Source organism: Stigmatopora argus, chromosome 2 (assembly GCF_051989625.1).
Source record: "Stigmatopora argus isolate UIUO_Sarg chromosome 2, RoL_Sarg_1.0, whole genome shotgun sequence".
Taxonomy (NCBI): domain Eukaryota; kingdom Metazoa; phylum Chordata; class Actinopteri; order Syngnathiformes; family Syngnathidae; genus Stigmatopora; species Stigmatopora argus.
Window position 1 is genome coordinate 2,320,648 of NC_135388.1, and position 17,769 is coordinate 2,338,416.

General features: G+C 36.7%; 2 long non-coding RNA genes across 3 annotated transcripts in view; one reads left to right on the forward strand and one right to left on the reverse strand.

The window, feature by feature from the left end:
- The window catches only part of LOC144065902 (uncharacterized), a 60,880-nt gene that overhangs the window by 7,742 nt on the left and 35,369 nt on the right, over positions 1-17,769 (reverse strand). The window contains exon 3 of the long non-coding RNA XR_013297348.1: positions 2,734-2,808. This is a non-coding gene — a long non-coding RNA (uncharacterized LOC144065902). The remainder of the gene's footprint in view (positions 1-2,733; positions 2,809-17,769) is intronic.
- Positions 4,575-5,672, forward strand: LOC144067555 (uncharacterized). 2 transcript variants are annotated; one of them, XR_013297978.1, is made up of 4 exons: positions 4,790-4,800; positions 4,891-4,941; positions 5,030-5,097; positions 5,186-5,672. It is a non-coding gene; the product is annotated as an uncharacterized LOC144067555 (long non-coding RNA). The 2 variants fall into 2 exon arrangements; XR_013297976.1 differs by having other exon boundaries at positions 4,575-4,941.

Below are 17,769 nucleotides of genomic sequence, written 5' to 3' on the forward strand. Positions count from 1 at the left end.
AGAAATCCAGTTTTCCATGTTCTCCCAATGCTAATTTTCTGAAACATGACAGAGGACACTTCATTCCCGGTGTTTTCCTAGCACGCGGATCACCGTGCCAATGGGGCATTTGGAGATCAAGAAAATTTGACCCCCCCACGGTGGCTCTAGCATGATTAACAGCTCAAACGACAAGCGACGGCACTCGGCGTGGTGGCGGCTCTTTGTGCTTGTGTCATGGCCGAAACGATTTAAAAAGGCCGCAGTAAAGAGAAGACCTGTGGATATCGGCGAAGGCGCCAAAGCCTACAGCCCATTAGCCTCTCCTCTCCTATCGATCTGCGTGTTTGTTACAGCGTCTTGTCCTCCGTCGCCTTCGCGTCACCTTGTCTGTCTCATTACCTTTGTCGACCTTTCACAAACTCTGAAAACTTTCCACTTGATGGCTTGGAAATGTGTGCAGGAGAAGGTTATTTTAGTCGGATTGTGATTTACAATGTAGCAATACGCAGAAAAAAATGCAGCCAGTGGAGGAGTGTTTAGCGTGTCGGCTTGCAGTTCTGGTGCCGTGGGTTCAATGCCAGGTCGATCGTTGCTGTGTAGAGTTTGCGGAGTGTTCACCCTGGGCTTGCGTGGGTGTTCTCTGGGGACTCCGGTTTCCTCCCACATCACAAAAACATGCATGCTAAGCTAATTGTATGCTAAATCGCCCCCTAGTGGAAAAAGTGAATGTTTTCTTCTCTGTATTTTGTCATGGTGTCGTGGGTTCGATGCCAGGTCGGTTGTCGCTGTGTAGAATTTGCGGAGTGATCTTCCTGGACTTGCGTGGGTTTTCTCTGGCGACTCCGGTTTTCCCCCGCATTCCAAAAACATGCATGCTAAGCTAATTGTATGCTAAATCGCCCCTAGCAAAAAAGCGAATGGTTTCTTCTCTCTATTTTGTCATGTCATTGTCTTACCTCAATATAAAATGAATGAATGAATGAAAAATGCATATCCATTCATTCATTCATTTTCCCTATCGCTTATCCTCCCTAACGTGGGTTATGGGGGTTGTTGGAGCCTAACCCAGCAACACAATAGAGAATAATAGCTTAAGAATGGTTCCTTCACAGCTGAAATTCTAAAACATTATGATCATTATTCATAAACATACCCACACTCACACCCACACACACACAGAATGAAAGAATAAATAAGCGCATGTGAATATTATTGATCTGCATTGTTTGGCCCCGCCACTCTCCCTCATCCATCTTGTTTTGAAGCGCCGGCTTCTCATCATTTTGGCTCTGAAACGCCAGCATTGATTGGGGGGCTCCTCAGAGCCCCGGCTGGCCAACACCAGCTGCGCCGCCGCCCCGGCTATCTCTTAACCCGGCGACCTTGAGGGAACGGAAGCCTAACGGTTTTCCACGAAGAAGGAACGACGATTTCCCGCTATGTCCGCCCCGTCTATGTGTCTTACTTGTCCTCGCCCTTGTTGTTGCTGAATTAATCAAAGTGACGGCGAGATGCTCATCTGTTCTCTCGTGTTGATGTTTGGCCCCGCCCCCATCCTCTCCCTGGGAGACACTATGCTTAGCTTGACATTAATGTATTCATGTAGATACACACACATACCCACACACATGCAAAGTTGTATTTGAAATGACATGTAATGTTTTAAACCAGGTGTAACTGTGGAAAAGTGGTAACCGTATTAGCCTCGCTGTTCTGAGATCGATTCCCACTGTGTTCCGACCTTCCTGTGTAGTTTGCATGTTCTTCGCTGCCTTCATGGGTTTTCTCCGGGTACTCCAGTTTGCTCCTACATCACAAACACATGCATGCCAGGCTGGTTGACTACTTTAAATTATGCCTACAAGTGATTGGTTCTTTGTCTTATTGTGCCCTGGGATTGGCTGGCATCAATTCAGGTCGTCCCCCCACCCACAGTTGGCTGGGATAGGCTCCAGCACCCCCGCAACCCTATTAAGGATAAGCAATAGGGGAAATGAATGAATGTTTTGTGTGGTTAGCGTGTGGTTTGTGTGGCCGACGGGCCTTGCAGTTGTGGGGTCAAGCGTTCGATCCCAGGTTGGTCTTCACCAGTGTTCCCTCTACGCTGCGCGCGTGCGCAATTGCGCACTACTCTCGTCTTCTCTGCGCACAGTAAATCATATGGAGCGCACAAAATAAATTACCATTTTTTTTAGCTTTGAGGCCGACGCGCGAACCACTCATCCGCCGGGCCGCCCATTCATAGATATTAATCATGACATTTTATTATTACTAAATCATTTATGTCTAGTAGCCATACACCTGCTTATGATACTGGTGTGTGCCCATAGCAAGCAATGATGATGTTGCTCACACCGGTACTCAGTGTGCTTGTCTTTCTGCTCAGACAAACAAAAAATTAGAGGGAACATTGGTCTTCACTATGTGGAGTTGGAATGTTGCCCCTAGCTATGATTGGTTGTCCTTTGTCTCCTTGTACCCTGCGATTGGTTGGCCACTGATTTGGGATTGGTGTGAAAATAGGGGACTTAGAGTATGGGTGACATTTTGAAGTCTTGAAGATGGCTTAGGTAAGTTCATAATGTGGCCACTAGAAGGCACTGCTTACCCACGTGATGCTGTGTTGCATTTCCCCGGTCACAATGCAAATGACCGAACGGCACAATCAGAATAGAATAGATGTTTGATCACACACTCCCAACAAAGACGGCAGATCCATGCACACCAATATGCATTTTGATTGGCTCTTACCTCAACCCGCATCAAAGCTCAAGCCAATATGCAAATTTTAGGAGTGCACCGTCAGTTTGTGCTCCTTCTCGTCTCCTGTGGAAATAGAAAAGATGAATGAGTCATAATAATACACTTAGAAACACTACCTTTATCTTCAGTTAACTCTTTCATATGATGTTTAACATCATCACATGTGATTGGTGCATTAGACACTGCATAGAAAATGGCTCAAAAATATATTTTGCTAATTTCAAATTAGTAGATTTATCATTCCATTATGTTACACTTGTCATTTGTGGTCTGGAGTGCAAACACTGGCCAATAGAAGGCGCCAGGGCGCTACATCACTTTGGCTAAGTCACCTTGAAAAAGTCAAATATCATAAAAAGACTTAAGAATATTACATTTTAGACGCCGTTTTGAAAGAGTACAGTATTCATTTCCAACACAAATATTTGGGGATTGATCCTTTGTCTAAAATGTATGTGTTTTTTTTAACTGCACTTACCTTCTGGCTATCTCGTTCTATTATGTGATGTAGTCTTTGGGAATAGCAAAGAATAAACATTGGTAAATGTTTGAAACGGCCTTGGATTCCGGTGGCCGTTAGCCGATAATGACAGACATTTAACGTATTGTTAATCTCTCTCACAAAGCGGAGGCCGTCATCAGCCTGCCAGCTTCGATATAAAGGCAAATGACATCTTACAGAGGAGAATAACGATTGATTTCATTCCTTTTAAAGGCAAACTTCCATTTCCATTTTCTCCGTTTTAAGAAGGGTGTTTGGTGGCAGTTTAACGACTGGCGATAGCGTCAAGGCGTTCAAGTAGTGACACATGTATCGGTGTCAGGAATGTGATTTGCATCGGTTAGCTGCTCAAATTATATTGTGTTGAATTTTAAAAAAAAAAAGTATCAATAAGTGTCCTTGTGATGGTTTAGTTGATATTCAACTTATTCATACTGAAATATGAACTGACAATTCCTGGAGTTCTATGATACGGTGAGTCAATGAAGATTTTGTAGTGAAGGTCTTAGGTACCTATGTCGTTTTTTCCCAAAAATTCTATTTAAAAAAATACTATGTCGTTTTTGTCGTTTTTTTTTTGACATAATATAGTAAGGCTTTTTTTCGTAAAAAACGACATAGTATAGTAAGGCTTTCTTTCGTAAAAAACGACATATTATAGTAAGGCTTTTTTTCCGTAAAAAAACGACATAGTATAGTAAGGCTTTTCTTCCGTAAAAAACGACATAGTATAGTAAGACTTTTTAAAAACAACAACAACGACATAGGATAGTAAGGCTTTTTTTTCGTAAAAAACGACATAGTATAGTAAGGCTTTTTTCTTTAAAAAGGACATAGTATAGTAAGGCTTTTTTTCCGTAAAAAACGACATAGTATAGTAAGGCTTTTTTTCCGTAAAAAACGACCTAGTATAGTAAGGCTTTTTTTTCGTAAAAAACGACATAGGATAGTAAGGCTTTTTTTCTTAAAAAACGACATAATATAGTAAGGCTTTTTTTCCCGTAAAAAACGACATAGTATAGTAAGGCTTTTTTTTCGTAAAAAACGACATAGTATAGTAAGGCTTTCTTTCGTAAAAAACGACATATTATAGTAAGGCTTTTTTTCCGTAAAAAACGACATAGTATAGTAAGGCTTTTTTTTTCGTAAAAAACAACATGGTATAGTAAGGCTTTAAAAAAAAACGACATAGTATAGTAAGGCTTTTTTTCTTGAAAAACGACATAGTAGAGGAAGGCTTTTTCCCTAAAAAACGACATAGTATAGTATGGCTTTTTTCCTTTAAAAAACGACATAGTATAGTATGGCTTTTTTTCTTAAAAAACGACATAGTAGATGAAGCCTTTTTTTCTTAAAAAACGATATTGTATAGTAAGGCTTCTTTTCTTAAATAACGACATAGTATAGTAAGGCTTTTTTTCTTTAAAAAATGACATAGCAAGTAAGGCTAAGAGAGTCGGAGAATAAATCTGACTTCTGATTCTTCACCTTCTAGTTGTTGCTGTGGTCCACTGGCAAAATCATTGGGTCAGAACATGAGGCGGGAATCAGGAGTGAGTTCAATTCCACTCGTTGCAATTCTCAAATTGTTTATTGAGGTAATGAAAAGGATAAATACAACTTCCAACTTTACTGTGGTGCAGTGGCAAAGACAATGGGTCAGAACTTCAGGTGGACTCAAGTTCAAATCAGAAGTGAGTTTGATTCCACTCTTTGCAATTCTCAAATTGTTTATTGAGGTAATGAAAAGGATAAATATAACTTCCAATCACTTCATTTCAGAAGACACTGTGGTCCAGTGGCAAGAACAATGGGTTGAAATTGAAGTTGGACACAAGTTCAAATCTGGAGTGAGTTCAAGTCCACTCTTTGCAAATCTCAAATTGTTTATTGAGGTGATGAAAATGATAAATATAACTTCCAATCATCTCATTTCAGAAGTCACTGTGGTCCAGTGGCAAAGACAATGGGTCAGACAGACCTCAAGTTAGTGGATTTGACTGCCATGTGGGAGATGGGGTTCGAATCCCGCTCTCGTTTGACTAATCACTACACTAGTAGTTCAGTAAATGGGTAATCCTTTTTTCATTCAAATAAAGACTTAGTCATTTTTTTCAGCAAAACAATATTTCCGGTCAGCCTTCGGCTGACCGGAAGACAGTTGGGAGGGGGGGGTTCCTGGTGGTGTTCGACAGTCGGCCTTCGGCCGACTGCCGACACCATACAGTCGTTGACTGGCGACACCGGGACGTGAACCCTCGACACCCACGTCGCAGGCAGGTGACTTACCCACTACACCACGAGGCGGCCCGCCTATACATGATTGGAAGTTATATTTATCCTTTTCATTACCTAAATAAACAATTTGAGAATTGCAAAGAGTGGAATTGAACTCATTCCTGATTTGAACTTGAGTCCACCTGAAGTTCTGACCCATTGTCTTTGCCACTGGACCACAGTGACTTCTGAAATGATTTGATTGGAAGTTATATCTATCCTTTTCATTACCTAAATAAACAATTTGAGAATTGCAAAGAGTGGAATTGAACTCATTCCTGATTTGAACTTGAGTCCACCTGAAGTTTTGACCCATTGTCTTTGCCACTGGACCACAGTGACTTCTGAAATGATGTGATTGGAAGTTATATCTATCCTTTTCATTACCTCAATAAACAATTTGAGAATTGCAAAGAGTGGAATTGAACTCGAGTCCACCTGAAGTTCTGACCCATTGTCTTTGCCACTGGACCACAGTGACTTCTGAAAGTTTCAGTTTCTAATACATAAATCTCTCTCTCTCTCCAGTACTGTACATATTCTCTCTTTTTTTTTTTTTCAGTACAAACCAATGCGTGTTACTTATACAAGCCTTAAACATACAAATGCACTTATATAAACCTTCAATATACTTATATCAGCCTTAAACATAAATTATAATACAAAATATAGCACTGAATCAGCTTACAAACAAATTCAACTTATGAACAATCGCTCGGAACCAATTGCGTTCGTAAGTAGGGGAGCGTCTGTACATTCCGTTTTACTTTACCTTGTACTTGATACTTTTTACAACTTTCTTTGTTCTGTTAGCCTGGCTTCTTTCTGGAACCATTCAGCCATGCCTACGCTGTCATACACATGGGACTAGCTGTTACAATACGCAGCAGAAGGAGCAACACCTCAATACCGCTGGAAATTCGGAGCTGGACAATAGTGCCGGGAGAAGAAGCATTCCTGGGATAAGATGGAAGAGCTGTCGGCGCTTACCAGGCCGGAAACGGGGTCGAGGGCTTCTACTCTGCTACTGTTGTCTTCAGCTCCAGACTACTGAGGAACTGTGCGGATAAGCTTGGAAGAGTGACTCTGCATATTCTCTACCTCGATCCCAGTCTATAGAAGTTCCCCATCTTGTGGAAGACTTCCCGTGTGTGGTTCCAGTTTTATCCAACTTTACAACGTCTTTTTCTTGAGTCTGTATCCGTTTTTGCTCCCGCAACCAAGATGACGCCGTTAAAGTGGCAGCCGGTGGCGGTAGCTCCGTCCACTCTTGTTCGTTTTGTGTTTTTGCTGCTTTTCTGTCTAAATGATTTGATTTGGTGATTCTTCATGATCCCGTTTACTTTGATTTGATTTGTACTTTGTGCTTTTGCTTTGTTGTTCTGTCTAATCACCCTCTTGCTACTGCCGCAATGAAATTTCCCGAATACGGGATGAATAAAGTTATCCAATCCAATATGTGTTTTTTTGGGGGAAAAAAACGACATAGTACATATGTCGTGTTTTGGGCAAAAATGACATTGGTACCTATGTCGTTTTTTTTAGAAGAAAAAAAGACAGGAACATAAGTCTTTTTTAAAATAGAAAAAACGACATAGGTACATACCTATGTCGTTTTTTTGGAAAAAAAGACATAGGAACATAAGTCTTTTTTAAATAGAAAATGGCATAGATACCTATTTCGTTTTTTTGGAAAAAAAACACATAAGTATCTATGTTGTTTTTGGGGGAAAAAGGATATAGGTACCTATGTCGTTTTCTATTTAAAAAAATACATAGTATAGTAAGGCTTTTTTCTTTAAAAAACGACATAGTATATAAGGCTTTTTTCTTAAAAAAACGACATAGTATAGTAAAGCTTTTTTCTTAAAAAATCGACATAGTATAGTAAGGCTTTTTTCTTAAAAAAAACGACATAGCATATAAGGCTTTTTTCTTTAAAAAACGAAAGAGTATAGTAAGGCTTTTTTCTTTAAAAAAGCGACAAAGTATATAATGCTTTTTTCTTTAAAATAATCGACATAGTATAGTAAGGCTTTTTTTTTTTAATCGACATAGTATAGGAAGGCTTTTTTCTTAAAAAACAACATAGTATAGTAAGGCTTTTTTCTTTAAAAAACGACATAGTATGGTAAGGCTTTTTTCTTAAAAAACAACATAGTATAGTAAGGCTTTTTTCTTAAAAAGACATAGTATAGTAAGGTTTTTTTTCTTTAAAAATGACATAGTATAGTAAGGCTTTTTTCTTAGAAACACAAAACATATATAGTAAGGCTTTTTTCTTAAAAAATGACATCATAGTAATGCTTTTTTATTAAAAAAACAACATAGTATAGTAATGATTTTGTCTTAAAAAAACTACATAGTATAGTAAGGCTTTTTTCCTTTAAAAAACGACATAGTATAGTAAGGCTTTTTTTCTTAAAAAACGACATAGTGTAGTAAGGCTTTTTTCTTAAAAAAACGACATAGTATAGTAAGGGTTTTGTCTTAAAAAACGACCATGTATAGTAAGGCTTTTTCTTAAAAAACTACATAGTATAGTAAGGCTTTTTCTTAAAAAACAACATAATAGAGTAAGGCTTTTTTCTTAAAAAACAACATAGTATAGTAAGGCTTTTTTCTTAAAAAACGACATAGTATAATAAGGCTTTTTTTCTTAAAAAAACGACGTAGTATAGTAAGGCTTTTACCTTTTAAAAATCGACATAGTATTGTAAGGCTTTTTTCTTTAAAAAACGACATAGTATAGTAAGGCTTTTTTCTTAAAAACATCATAATATAGTCAGGCTTAAAAAATCATGTCTACACATGGTCGCTTTTTCCAAGAAAAAAGCCTGACTATATATGGTCATTTTTTTTATTTAATTTTTGGGGGTGGAAAAGCCTTACTATACATGGTCTTTTTTTTTTTTTTTTTAAAAGCCTTACTATACATGGTCGTTTTTTAAAGAAAAATGTCTTACTATACACATATATGATTGCTGTGCGCGGAGAAGACGAGAGTAGCGCGTGATTGGAGCTTAGAGGGAACATTACCGACACTTTTTCCATCTTATTTCAATGCAAAAAAACATCGTCCTATATTCTGACCAATATGGTAGTAACCATTCCCTATCCTTACACAATTATCTTAGTTTTCTTAATTTCACAAACAATCATTTCAAGCAGCAATTAATTTAGTGAACAGGGAACAAAACCAAGCCCAAAAGGAATATAATGTCACCGTGATGATGATTATGATGATGATGAAGAAGAAGAAAAAGCCTCTTTTTAACAAACGGCTGCCTTGATTAGACTCCAGCAAAGGCAGCAGCCCGGAAAATTCTAAATATACTTCATTTCTCAGCGTCTTTTATTCTCTCCGCACTCATGTGAACCTGTCAACGCCGATCACAGGCGAGATCCGAATTCAAATGAAGCAAATCAATCAAACGGCTCACTCCTTTGCCTCCCCCCGGGGGCTGTCATTAAAGACGAGCTAAAACCAGAATATTTTAGCCCCCTTCCCTCACCGAGCTGCGGGACGGCGAGCGAGATGGGCTCAGGTGTGGGCGCCTGCTTCTGTTTCCTGGTTACCTTTGCAAAATCTCCCCTAATCACCCCACCCAGTGGTCGCTTAACCGGCGGGACACCGGGCCCCTCCCATGACCGTACCTGTTTTAGCCTCAATTAGTCAGGAATTAAAATCCTGCTTCAGCGGATGGGAACCATTGGGGGCAGCGCTCCTTAATTACCAGCGCACTCTGGGTGCTGATTGCGCGAAAGGAAAACACGGTTATATTTGGAGCTTTTACAGAATCATTCAGGTAAAAAAAAAAAAAAACAGGGAACGCTACGACTTTCTCCCTGCCTTTTTTCACCCTTCATAAGGCTTTTTTTTCTTTAAAAAAGCCCATGTATAGTAAGGCTTTTTAAAAAAAAAAAAAACCCGATCATGTAAAGTAAGGCTTTTTTTTCTTAAAAAATGACATAGTATAGTAAGGCTTTTTTTCTTAAAAAATGACATAGTATAGTAAGGCTTTTCTCCATAAAAAACGACATAGTATAGTAAGGCTTTCTTTCGTAAAAAACGACATAGTATAGTAAGGCTTTTTTCCGTAAAAAACGACATTGTATAGTAAGGCTTTTTTTTCCCTTAAAAAACGACACAGTATAGTAAGGCTTTTTTTCGTAAAAAACGACATAGTATAGTAAGGCTTTTTTTCGTAAAAAAAATGACATAGTATAGTAAGGATTTTTTTTCTTAAAAAACGACATAATATAGTAAGGCTTTTTAAAATAAAAAACGACAGTATAGTAAGGCTTTTTTTCTTAAAAACGACATAGTATAGTAAGGCTTTTTTTCTTTTAAAAACGACATAATATAGTAAGGCTTTTTTTTCGTAAAAAACGACATAATATAGTAAGGCTTTTTTTTGGTAAAAAACGACATAGTATAGTAAGGCTTTTTTTTCTTAAAAAAACGACATAGTATAGTAAGGTTTTTTCTTAAAAAGACGACATAGTATAGTAAGGCTTTTTTCTTAAAAAAACGACATAGTATAGTAAGGCTTTTTCTTAAAAAAACAACATAGAATAGTAAGGCTTTTTTTCTTAAAAAAACGACATAGTATAGTAAGGCTTTTTTTCTTTAAAAAAACGACATAATATAGTAAGGCTTTTTTTCGTAAAAAACGACATAATATAGTAAGGCTTTTTTTTGTAAAAAATGACATAGTATAGTAAGGCTTTTTTTTCTTAAAAAACGACATAGTATAGTAAGGCTTTTTTCTTAAAAAAACGACATAGTATAGTAAGGCTTTTTTTCTTAAAAAAACGACATAGTATAGTAAGACTTTTTTTTCGTAAAAAACGACATAGTATAGTAAGGCTTTTTTCGTAAAAACGACATAGTATAATAAGGCTTTTTTCGTAAAAAACGACATAGTATAGTAAGGCTTTTTTTTCTTAAAAAACGACATAGTATAGTAAGGCTTTTTTCTTAAAAAAACGACATAGTATAGTAAGGCTTTTTTTCTTAAAAAAACGACATAGTATAGTAAGACTTTTTTTTCGTAAAAAACGACATAGTATAGTAAGGCTTTTTTCGTAAAAACGACATAGTATAATAAGGCTTTTTTCGTAAAAAACGACATAGTATAGTAAGGCTTTTTTTTCGTAAAAAACGACATAGTATAGTAAGGATTTTTTTTCGTAAAAAACGACATAGTATAGTAAGGCTTTTTTCGTAAAAACGACATAGTATAGTAAGGCTTTTTTCGTAAAAAACGACATAGTATAGTAAGGCTTTTTTTTCGTAAAAAACGACATAGTATAGTAAGGCTTTTTTTTCGTAAAAAAACGACATAGTATAGTAAGGCTTTTTTCTTTAAAAAACGACATAGTATAGTAAGGCTTTTTTTCCGTAAAAACGACATAGTATAATAAGGCTTTTTTTCCCGTAAAAACGACATAGTATAGCAAGGCTTTTTTTCGTAAAAAACGACATAGTATAGTAAGGCTTTTTTTCGTAAAAAACGACATAGTATAGTAAGACTTTTTTCTTAAAAAATGACCATGTATAGTAAGGCTTTTTTTCTAAAAAAATGACATTGTATAGTAAGGCTTTTTTTCTTAAAATACAACATAGTAAAGTGAGGCTTTTTTTTGGTAAAAAACGACATAGTATAGTAAGGCTTTTTTCGTAAAAAACGACATAGTATAGTAAGGCTTTTTTCTATAAAAAACGACATAGTATAGTAAGACTTTTTTCTTAAAAAATGACCATGTATAGTAAGGCTTTTTTCTTAAAAAAACGACATAGTATAGTAAGGCTTTTTTTCTTAAAAAAACGACATAGTATAGTAAGACTTTTTTTTCGTAAAAAACGACATAGTATAGTAAGGCTTTTTTCGTAAAAACAACATAGTATAGTAAGGCTTTTTTCGTAAAAAATGACATAGTATAGTAAGGCTTTTTTTTCGTAAAAAACGACATAGTATAGTAAGGATTTTTTTTCGTAAAAAACGACATAGTATAGTAAGGCTTTTTTCGTAAAAACGACATAGTATAGTCAGGCTTTTTTCGTAAAAAACGACATAGTATAGTAAGGCTTTTTTTTCGTAAAAAACGACATAGTATAGTAAGGCTTTTTTTTTCGTAAAAAAACGACATAGTATAGTAAGGGTTTTTCTTAAAAAATGACCATGTATAGTAAGGCTTTTTTCTTAAAAAAACGACATAGTATAGTAAGGCTTTTTTTCTTAAAAAAACGACATAGTATAGTAAGACTTTTTTTTCGTAAAAAACGACATAGTATAGTAAGGCTTTTTTCGTAAAAACGACATAGTATAGTAAGGCTTTTTTCGTAAAAAACGACATAGTATAGTAAGGCTTTTTTTTCGTAAAAAACGACATAGTATAGTAAGGATTTTTTTTCGTAAAAAACGACATGGTATAGTAAGGCTTTTTTCGTAAAAACGACATAGTATAGTCAGGCTTTTTTCGTAAAAAACGACATAGTATAGTAAGGCTTTTTTTTCGTAAAAAACGACATAGTATAGTAAGGCTTTTTTTTCGTAAATAACGACATAGTATAGTAAGGCTTTTTTTTCGTAAAAAAACGACATAGTATAGTAAGGCTTTTTTCTTTAAAAAACGACATAGTATAATAAGGCTTTTTTTCCGTAAAAACGACATAGTATAATAAGGCTTTTTTTCCCGTAAAAACGACATAGTATAGCAAGGCTTTTTTTCGTAAAAAACGACATAGTATAGTAAGGCTTTTTTTTTCGTAAAAAACGACATAGTATAGTAAGACTTTTTTCTTAAAAAATGACCATGTATAGTAAGGCTTTTTTTCTAAAAAAACGACATTGTATAGTAAGGCTTTTTTTCTTAAAATACAACATAGTAAAGTAAGGCTTTTTTTTCGTAAAAAACGACATAGTATAGTAAGGCTTTTTTCGTAAAAACGACATAGTATAGTAAGGCTTTTTTCGTAAAAAACGACATAGTATAGTAAGGCTTTTTTTTCGTAAAAAACGACATAGTATAGTAAGGCTTTTTTTTCGTAAAAAACGACATAGTATAGTAAGGCTTTTTTTTCGTAAAAAAACGACATAGTATAGTAAGGCTTTTTTCTTTAAAAAACGACATAGTATAGTAAGGCTTTTTTTCCGTAAAAACGACATAGTATAGTAAGGCTTTTTTTCCGTAAAAACGACATAGTATAATAAGGCTTTTTTCCCCGTAAAAAACGACATAGTATAGCAAGGCTTTTTTTTGTAAAAAAGGACATAGTATAGTAAGGCTTTTTTTTCGTTAAAAAACGACAAAGTATAGTAAGGCTTTTTTTCGTAAAAAACGACATAGGATAGTAAGGCTTTTTTTCCGTAAAAAACGACATAGTAAAGTAAGGCTTTTTTCTTTAAAAAGGACATAGTATAGTAAGGCTTTTTTTTCGTAAAAAACGACATAGTATAGTAAGGCTTTTTTTTGTAAAAAACGACATAGGATAGTAAGGCTTTTTTTCTTAAAAAACGACATAATATAGTAAGGCTTTTTTTCTTTAAAAAAACAACATAATATAGTAAGGCTTTTTTTCTTTAAAAAAACGACATAGGATAGTAAGGCTTTTTCCCCCGTAAAAAACAACATTGTATTGTAAGACTTTTTTCCCTTAAAAACAACATAGTATAGAAAGGCTTTTTTCTTAAAAAGACGAAATAGTATATTAAGGCTTTTTTCTTAAAAAATGACCATGTATAGTAAGGCTTTAATAAAAAAAAACGACATTGTATAGTAAGGCTTTTTTTCTTAAAAAACGACATAGTATAGTAAGGCTTTTTTTCTTAAAAAAACGACATAATATAGTAAGGTTTTTTTTCGTAAAAAACAACATAGTATAGTAATGCTTTTTTTTCGTAAAAAACGACATTGAACAGTAAGGTTTTTTCTTAAAAAGATGACATAGTATAGTAAGGCTTTTTTCTTAAAAAACGACATAGTATAGTAAGACTTTTTTCTTAAAAAATGACCATGTATAGTAAGGCTTTTTTTCTAAAAAAAACGACATTGTATAGTAAGGCTTTTTTTCTTTAAAAAACGACATAGTATAGTGCGTTTTTTTTCTTGTAGAAACGACATAGTATAGTAAGGCTTTTTTCGTAAAAAACGACATAGTATAGTAAGGCTTTTTTTCGTAAATAACGACATAGTATAGTATGGCTTTTTTTCGTAAAAAACGACATAGTATAGTAAGGCTTTTTTTCATAAAAAACGACATAGTATAGTAAGGCTTTTTTTTCGTAAATAACGACATAGTATAGTAAGACTTTTTTTCTTTAAAAAAGACAATGTATAGTAAGGCTTTAAAAAAAAAAAACACGACCATGTTTAGTAAGACTTTTTTTCTTAATATCTTCACAAGGGTTAAGGGGGGGGTGCTGGAGCCTATCCTACTAGCCCGCTAGGCCATTTTGTCCAATAATTGAACCATGTTTGCACATGTCTATGTTTATTGTCAAGTCCTGAGACTCTTAGTTTAGGTTAGAACTTGATTTCATCCCGTATTCAGGAAATTTCTTGACAGACACCAGACACAGAAGACATTTTAGACCTAGGTAAAAAACTAAATACCAAAATGCAAATATAAAAAGCAGCAAAAACACAAAACGAGCAAGACAGAGCTACTGCTACCGGCTGCCACTTGAGCGGCGCCATCTCGTGAGAATTGCAATGTGAAAGGGAACTAGATTGAACCAAAAGGGATCCAATGTACAGAAAATATGTCAAAAGTCTGAATCCAACTGTTAGCACTTGACATTAGTTCGAATCCAGGAAGTGATACTTGGTAAAACGCTCAAGCCGAATGCAGCGTCACAGTGTCAAAAATGTAAAACTGAAACATAATCTAACATAATTTAGTTGAGTCCTTAAGTGCCTGCAGATAAACTCATGACATGCTCGTCGCTCACTCAAGCGGTCACGTCTAACGAGATGCTATGCATGTCATGTCATGCTGCAGCCTGAATAGCACGCCTCCCATCTGGTCATCGACTTCAATGTGATTGAGTGAAAATGAGATACTGAATTGTGCACGCAAATCTCCGGTCCTCACTGAACTGAATTCTAACGAAATATTGACTTTTTGATTAAAACTCAGTCAACATGTTATATTGACGGAAAAAAAAGTTCACTTTGGCTCAGGTCCTTACAAACAAATTGAATATACTGTATTTTGTCGCATATTAACCACCTTCGCGTATAAGCGTACCCTTAAAATTGCCTTAAAATCGTTGAATTTTACGATTTCTCGCGTATAAGCCGCCCCTGATTTGCAATTTTCACCTCCATTTTTATGGTTTTAATAGGGAGCTCAAATGTGTTACTTTGAAGGGAAAATCTTAAGAAAAATCACCGCACGTGCTATTTCGGAGATACTGTATGAATCGATTGCTGGATTGCACATTCCCAAAGGGTGTTGCTTGCACGTAGACAAATTCAAAAAAGAAGTCATGTGAGCAGTACAACCAGGAAGTGTGTCTGCAGCGGTCTAGTTTGTCATCCTGAGGTAAGATGGCGGCGGCCTGAGCGAGCAATGCCAGGCACAGGTCAATTTTTTCATCTTTTATGCAAGATACGGTTTATTTTTTTCTTGAATTTCATTCATAGATGTCAAAATAAATTGTGTTCAGTGTTTTATCTATTTTGAAATGGCTGTATCGGCCGCATTGTCTTACGTGACAGCATTTCGTCTCTGTCACCTTGCAGTTTCGTGCATGTCAAGTCTGATTTATGCGCATATAAGCCTTACCTTTGATTCAGTCATCATTTTTTTTAGTTACAAATACGGCTTACATGCGAGAAACTGCGATAGTTCATTTCCAATGAAGTCAATTAGGTCTATTTTTTATTATCTGGATAAATGTAGGCACAAAGGTTGTTGTCAGTTTTTCCCCCCCAAAGTGCTCTCCTCAAGCAATGAAAGCTATAATTGAAAAATCAGAAATAGGGTGAGGCTTCCCTTGGAGGCTCCTGCCATGGCGTCTTCACTAAGTGAACAAAAACATTCTTGCTCTTGTCTCTGCACCTGTGTGGAGCATCCAAAGACTGAAGAGCCTCCTTGAAATCCACCAATGAGCCCAGAAGAGCCACTTTGCTCAAAGGCCTTGAAGTGGCTTCAATACTGGGGAATTAGAGGTGCTACATATCGGCACGTACGTGTCCTTGTGTTATTTTAGTCCTCCTTATTTACATAATGTGTCAACAGAGATGAGGAGGGCAGCATTCGTGTTCCCGCTTTAGGTGAAAACCAAATCATCTACGCGGGAAAATTTCCAAGTTCAAGGACGATGAGGTCAGAGGTGACGTTGTTTGATTGACAGGTGACGGCCCACGTGAAGCAAGGCGCAGCGGTGGTGACATGGCGGCGGGGGACCGCTGCCACCAAAATGGTTTGAAGATGGAGAGGCAACATGTAAGGTTACCTTCAGGAGAGCTAAACATCAAACCTGACTGAAAGTTGGCCGGAGAAGAAAGGATATTTGTTGGTTTTTTTTCAAGGTTATATCGCTGTGACCGATGTTAGGCAAAGTAAAAAAAACAGAACGTAACGGTCAATAGCCGCAACGCGAAAGCAGATTCATCACATGATCGAATAGAATTAAATAATCGCTTCGCTTACAACGGAAACGGAGTGACAAAAGTGGTACTCGGACGTTTCGTCGAAAGACGTTTGGTCCCCGGACGTTTGGTCCCTGGACGTTTGGTAGAACGGACGTTTGGTAGAATGGACGTTTGGTAGAACGGACGTCTGGTAGAATGGACGTTTGGTAGAACGGACGTTTGGTCGCCGGGTTGTTACTGTTGAAACCAGCTCTCAAAATTATAATCATGAGAGATAGTGAGTTTAATATCTAAATATCTAATATCAAAATGTCAACAGTAAACTCTGTCATAATTTGACAGCGAGCGAACCCGGCGACCAAACGTCTGTTCTACCAAACGTCCGGTCGACTAAACGTCCGGTCGACCAAACGTCCGGGGACCAAGAGTCTTTCGAGGAAAATTCCGGTCACGGACAAAAGTAGCAGCAAAACACAATGTTTTTTGGGGAATTAAAATTTTGAGAAGTAGTTATATAGTAAAGACTCGTGTTACGTTATCCGCTAATGTCATTTTCCAGGCTATCTAGTACATTCATCTTCCGAATTGATCTGGTTGTTTTAGCCTATCCCAGCTAACTATGGGCAGTTAGGCCTGTTGCATCCAAGGTTTGTTCTGAATTGAAACACGCCCACTGATATTCAAATTAACGCCCACTTTTGCCTACTGAAAAAGAATATAAACTGAGGTCAGCTATCAAGGTTTAATTTCTTGCAATAAAGCGATTCGCTGGTGTGGGAATTGACACTGAGTGGCCCTGTCTGTGTCTTTAGTGTCTTTGTTTGTCTTCGGGAACAGAAAACGAGCATGTGGCGTAGTAGATATGATGTCGAAAAAAGAAGTCACGCCTATTCTGTTCTGTTCTGCTCTATTCTGTTCTGTTCAGCGTTGTTCCATTATGTTCTATTCTATTGATGTAGCTGTGAAGTTAGCCACTAACTTTAGCAAATCAGACTCAATGTTAACAAGCATTTGATAGATTGTGATTGTGAAAATTGTGAATCAGGAGGCGGCTTATACGCGAGAAATGGTAAAATTCAATGATTTCAAGCCAATTTTAAGGATGCGGCTTATACGCTGGGGCGGCTTATACTCGAGAAATTGTAAAATTCTAGAATTTTAAGGGTGCGGCTTATACACAGGGGCGGCTTATACTCGAGAAATTGTAAAATTCTATAATTTTAAGGATGCGGCTTATACGCAAGGAATTGTAAAATTCAAAAATTTTAAGGCAATTTTAAGGGTGCGACTTATATGCGAGTAAATATAATAATCCCGCGCAGGTGTCGCTTTCTCTCGATCCACGAGAATGCTGTAGCTATTTAAGTGACAAATTCAACCCAGAAATTAATATTCAACTCCCATGCTTGATGGGTTGAACAAATATTTCAGTTTCAGAAATATAGCCACACGTGCTAGCTGGCCAGACCGCTTCAGAAATGTACAGCATCATCTATCGTAATCGCCAGACAGTAACGTTTTCCATTTCTTTTCAGAATGAAAACAAAGTGTCAATCGCGGCCTGAGACTTGAATTGGCCGACTCCCTCTTGCATGCCCCCCCTTGGTACATCGAGGGAGGGGAAAGCAAAGCGG